Source organism: Pezoporus wallicus, unplaced genomic scaffold, assembly GCF_028554395.1.
Source record: "Pezoporus wallicus isolate ANWC-B61680 ecotype Strahan unplaced genomic scaffold, APGP_CSIRO_Pwel_v1 contig_8542, whole genome shotgun sequence".
NCBI lineage: Eukaryota > Metazoa > Chordata > Aves > Psittaciformes > Psittacidae > Pezoporus > Pezoporus wallicus.
The window spans coordinates 2,019,874-2,025,821 of record NW_026640148.1 but is presented as its reverse complement, the minus strand read 5'-3'; the positions used below and the strand labels follow the sequence as shown (position 1 = coordinate 2,025,821).

Here is a 5,948-nt window from a genome sequence, read left to right as displayed (position 1 = left end):
CCCATGCAGCAGGATTCGGCCTGCCTCATGGGAGCTCACAACAAGCTGCTAGAGGGCTTTTATCCCCAGGCAAGGCAAATGAACTTGCAGTTCCCTTGCAGATGAGCTCTCCTCTGTTGGGCTGGTGGCTGGTCCATCTGGAGGCTGCATAAAGGGGCATTCGACCCTGCTAAAGCATTGTCAAGACAGGAGTTTTGGAAATAGTGTCTTGGTATAGATAGGTAAGACAGACGAGACAAGGAGGCCTGGATCATCCCTACATGCTCCATGGCTTTAGGGACAGAGGGAAGGGCTTGAACATCCCTGCTCATGGCAGGAGGTTGGAACTGCATGGTCTTAAGGTCCTTTCCAACCCAAACTATTCTATGATTTCCAACAGTGGTGTGCGGCATCACCAGCTCTTATGGCTAAAGGGAATGATGGCTTTCCCTGTATGGGCACTGCTGGAAAAGGGCGAAGGCTGGTTGGGATGGGGACACTTGCCTGGTGTTCCTTTACAACAGTTTTGCTCCATAGACATTTGTATGATCAATATGAGTCCCTCTAAAAAGTAACCGCTGTGTCCAATTTCTGTACAGTTAGGATCTGATTCAAGCAAGCTTTAAGAAAGGTGGTTGCCTCTCACTGACTTTGGCAAGTACTTAAAAGCTTCTCTGGACTCTTCACACAGCCGAGACCAAACAAATGCCCAAACGCAGCCCCATTTAATTCATTACGGACACACCTCTTGGTTGCACCCATGCTCCATGTAAAGGTGCACAGACCTGTCGTGGAGACTCCATGCATCTTGGTCTTCTCTGCTTGTGAAGCCTCATAATCCTTCACTGGACAAAAAACCAAACGCAAAAGCACAATGTTTCAGACAGTGATTCAGAAACACAGGGACAGCAGGACAGCTCCAGCAATGGGAGATGGACTCTAAAGATCTACCCCCCGGCACAAGAAGCAGTGCAGGTCACTGCTGACTAAAGGCTGCTACTTTTAGACATTTGAATTAATGAGATTAATTTAATCTCACAAAAGAACCCAGCTGCCTGGCTGGACCCATCAGCATTTGTAGTAAAGCAACAGAATGATCTAAAAGGTCACAGCCTTATCTCCACACCCTGCACTCCCTTGTGCTATTTGCCCTGCTTAAGAAAGAGGCACAAGAGAGAGCTCCGAGCAGGCTCCGAGGCTCGGTGGCACAGCTCCATGACACAACGTGATGCCGTGCAGAGGTCAGCACGTCAGCTCCAGGAAGCAGCCCAGAAAGAGCACAGCCACGGCAGCGTGGGGACAGCATCCGAGCTGCCCTGCCTTCCTCAGCAGGGCACTTCAGCACCAGCTCAGGTGCGTGCGTACCTTGCACCAGCTCAGCAGATGTTCTCTGGTGTGGCTTGCTTTGCTGGCGCGCTCTGTATGGAGTCTAAAGGCTGAACAGACCACAGAGACCAAAACCAGTGCTTGGGTAAAGCCTGCCCAGCCAATTTCAAAGCACACTGGGCAGGGTCACTGGGCAGAGACTTTCTTTTCTGCTGTCAAATGCATCTACTCCATAAACCTTCAGGTCCTTTTAGTATCTAGTCCACTTTAAGAAGATACCAGTGGGGTTCTTTGTCCTCCTGGCACTGCGGCATGTCAGAGATCACTAGACATTCCTGACATCCCCTTGCAACACAAAGAGGTGAGTTTGACCCAGCAAGGTGCTTGTACCAAAGACCAAGTGGCATTTCGAGACAATGCACAGCCTGAGGTGCCACCAGGAACATCTCTCAAAGCCTCACCACAATTAAATACTCCATCAATAAAGAGTAAACACACTTCATTTTCTGTTGTAAAAGAATCTCTCCCTCCCCCCAATGTTTTATTTTAGAAAGTGTACTCAACCATGTTCCCAATCTGCACTTCATTTCCTGCTATTCAGTTTTCTGTGGTTCATAGACAAAAATACCTGGGGAAAAATAAAAGCACAATACCAGATCCCCTGGGGCTCTCAATTTACCACAGGAGACAAGTGTGGCGTGCGGTGCAACAGGAGCCTGCTGCCCAGGCTGGGAGCAGGAGGCACCACGGATGGGACAGAGCACATCAAGCTCAGAGGCAGTGGTGCCACGAGCTTCTCATGTCCTCTCCCAGCCAAGACAGTGGAGGGTAAACGTGTCTTCCTCATCTGCCATTGATCCCTGCACAAGAGTGAAGAATGCAAGGGGGTATTTCTGGGCAGGGTAATCCTCCAGCTCCAGAGAAAGAGCAACAAAGGGCTTTGGTCCTGGCTCCTGCCAGACCAGGACCTTTCATCATCATAGAGACAAAACAGAGAAATGCATTTCTGCTGCCATTTCCACCCATGAGGATCCCAGAGTGCTTGGTCTTCTGCAGCTGTGGTTAGTGTAACACATGAGAGCAGGCAGAACCTGGCAGCAGATCCCAACAGGACTGACAGACTGAGGTGTACAGGGTGTCCCCAGGGCTGCAGGCAGAAGGTGGCCATTCTCCTTGGAGCTGGGTATGAGGCTGAGGTTCGGGAGAAAGATGGAAAGGGGGTTTTATGTTCTTGGAGCACACTCTTCTTACCCTGCAGATGCTTCTGGTGCTGCTCCCTGCCAGAGGGAAAACACAGGACCAGAAAATAACCCTCCCAAAGAGAGCCAACAGCTCCACCTCTACCACCGCAGGAGGTCAGGGCAGCCAAGGATGAGCAGATGAGGCTGGAGTTGGAGCTGCGGCCGCCCCAGCAGGCAGGGTCCCACCATCACAGCAATGATGGAAACCGCACAGGGAGCTCACTGACACATTTACCATCTCCTTTCACCCCAAGTGAGGTGAAACAAGACACTCAAGAGGTGATCCAGCATTAGAACATCAAAGCCTTGTCTGTGCTCCAGCTTCCCATGCTATCCCCAGGGGAGACCTGCAGCTCCAGGGTTTGCTGGGGCTGATGTAGCAAAGGGGAAGGAGGGGATGGAGCCAGGCCATAGGACACGGAGATAGGAAACAAGAAAAAGGAAGGACTGGGGGAAAGAGGAGGCTTGGGGCTAACTACAAGTGTTAGGGAAGAGAGAAGAGTTTGTAAGCCCAGAGATGGGAAGGCTGAGAGGGAGAGCCAAGGATAAATTGTTTTGATGAGTGCTCCAACCCTGAAATAAATATAACCACCCAAGGGGGCTGTGTGACTCAGTCTGACATTTTGGCTATTTTTTTTCATGCCACCAGATGTAATCAATTTAGCTGGGGGGCGAGCACACACATTTTCATTGCATTCTGATGTCCGCAAAAAGGAGTACGTGTTTTGTTTGGGTTTTTGTTCCCTAATCACAGCATTCTGTGCAAAACCGAGCACGAGCAGAACTCCCACCTGCCCTTCACCACCAAAGAAACAGGAGGTTAGGGCACTGGGGCAGAGCAGTCTGTCCCAGGTCAGCCCCCTCATCTCCATTGCAGCAGGGAGCAAAGCTCCCAACTGAAGCTCAGCGTAGGGAATAGCTGAGCAGCTCTGCTCACACTCTCTTCAGTACACACGAGGGAACAAATATGGCCAATAACATACTAAGATATTGTCGTGCTGAAATTCTTTGTTTACCAAGAAACGACATGTTGAAAGCCCTTGGCATTTATGAAGCAGATGATTTCTATTCACTTATTTGAAGCATTTTACAGTACTTACCCAGACACTTGGAGCGATTATCTTGCCAGATCTCATGTGGAGGACTGGGTCAGATGGACGAGCTCCAGAAAAGCCTCCTGGCATCCCAGAGGAAGTGGTGAGGTACCCAGGTAGCTGGTGCTCACCCCTCCAGGACCAAGGGAGGGACCCATTGCTTTCAGTTGCAGTTTCAATTGGGCACACACAAACCTCCAACTCCTGTCCAAACCTGGGGGGAAGTGTTTCTGCGCACTGTTAACCAGCTCCTGCATTCCACCCAGAGGCTGATGCTGTTCTGTGGTAGGTGAATAATTCCTGTATTTACTGTCTGCAAAATATTTTGGACTCTGGAGAGTTCTTGCTCGGGGAGACTCTTCCTGAATTAATACCAGCTTTGCCTGAGCAGCAGCTATGAAATGACAAGAGTGCGCTCCAGAAATCTGGAATTTTTAATTCACCCTGGTGATGGGCTCTGCAGGGAAAAGTGCTGGTGGGAAATTGGAGAATCCCAGACTGGTTTGGGTTGGAAGGGACCTTAAAGCTCATCCAGTTCCAAATGGGCAGGGACACATTCCACTAGAGCAGGTTGCAAATACTCATTCACCCTTTCTGCTGTACAGCCATCCACCTCTAGCCTACATACCTTTAGAGGAGCCATAGAATTTAGCTCAGCATGGGACCTAGGACCACCCATCCAAAAACTAAGTGAAACTCTTCACTGAACTGGCTATTAAGTCTCCATCCAATGACTAACATAACGTCCATTACGACTAACACCTAAGCCATCATCAGCCCTGCATTTCATTTTAAAATCTGCAAGGACGTGGCATTCCTCAAGAGTCACTTCCACCATAGCTGGATCTTGGATGCCTTCTCCTTGCATGGCAATGGCATGGAAAAGAAGCCTCCGTTAAACCTTCCCTTGTAGGGCCCCCCTTTTGTCAGCTCTCTTTTAATTAGCCCCACTTGTTTCCTAGGAGGCCCTCTGCTGAAGGTTGAGAACAGAGAAGTTCTGTGAGGGAGCTCAGTTTGAAAGGTGATCTATAGCATCTCTTCATTTTCAATACTGAGCACATAGTTTTTCCTCTCTTGAACACATCCCCAGAATCTTAAACTCTACTTCAAAAATCAAATACACTGCATTTATTTAAAGTGCCACTGTTGCTCTTATCTGTCATGTTAATTATAAAGATTCCCCCCCCTCCTTTAAGTAGGAGTTGTTTGAAACATATATAAAAGATTCTATAGCATGACTTTCTTATCACCTATTCTAATGTTTCAAATCAAGTCATCCACTGTGATGTATTCTGGGCACTTGGCAAATCAGCCACATTGAATGCATTGTGCTTTCAGGGAACTATTTCATGTTCACTGCAGAGACCTCCCCAGTTCTGTACATGTATGTGCTGGCCTGAAAATACCAGATTGATACCTGCTTGTGGTGACCATGTATTAACTTTGTGATGCCATTAACTCTTGAACTGGAGCTTGCTAACTTTTGAAGATGTAATTAGTTAAGCTTAGTATTTAGTTATCCTATTTTCTAAGGAAAAGGTGGCTGTCTAAGGAAAACAATCTTTAAGTTTGAAAATACAGGGGAAAAACACGTATTAAAACACAAGACTCCCACAAATAACAAATCCAGCCCTGGAACTGCTGTTACAGAATCACCTTGAATGAAGTTGCCCAGTTCCCAGAAGTAAGTTTTAGTCCCTCAGACCTAAACAGATCTTTCTGTATTCCAGCTGTTCTTAAAAAAGGATCCAACACCAACAACCAAAAACATCTGACCAGAGATACCTTTAACTGAGTTAACACTGGGTTTTAAAGCCTGGCATCCTCGACCCAGATAGGAAGAAAGGCAAGCGGCAAATCCAACACTGCACTAAGATACCCGTTTTAAATTTCCACAACTTTCTAACTGATAAAATGCTTTTCCTTAAGCTGAATAATTTTTCTATCCTCCTTGCTAAGGAGATGGAATTGAAGTAATGCTGAAAAAAAATAGTTGCTATATTAGACATTGGAAGGGGAGATTTTTGCCTTTATGTTTTTGAATCATCCTTCAAAAGCAGAGCAGATCAAAAACTTCTGATCAAAATAATTTTTTCTTTTTTATTTCAGTAGAAAATGTAGTTTTCACAAAATCTGAATGTTCCATGGAAAAACTTGAATTTTGCCAGAGCTGCCCAGTTTTCCACTGGGAGAGAGCTAAATAAAAGATTTCCTTTTAAGTTCCAGTTGACTGAAATGTAAACTTTTAAGTCACTTTTCCAAATAAATAAACAAGTAAATAAATCAGAATCCATCCTCTAAAGATTTT

At 46.8% G+C, this 5,948-nt stretch overlaps 1 long non-coding RNA gene across 1 annotated transcript; it reads right to left on the bottom strand.

Moving 5' to 3' along the window:
* Nucleotides 1-366: 366 nt before the first annotated feature.
* Nucleotides 367-4,158, bottom strand: LOC130603734 (uncharacterized). Its single transcript, XR_008973260.1, has 3 exons — nucleotides 3,647-4,158; nucleotides 2,424-2,582; nucleotides 367-1,415 (listed from the first exon to the last, which is right to left on the bottom strand). It is a non-coding gene; the product is annotated as an uncharacterized LOC130603734 (long non-coding RNA).
* Nucleotides 4,159-5,948: the final 1,790 nt, after the last annotated feature.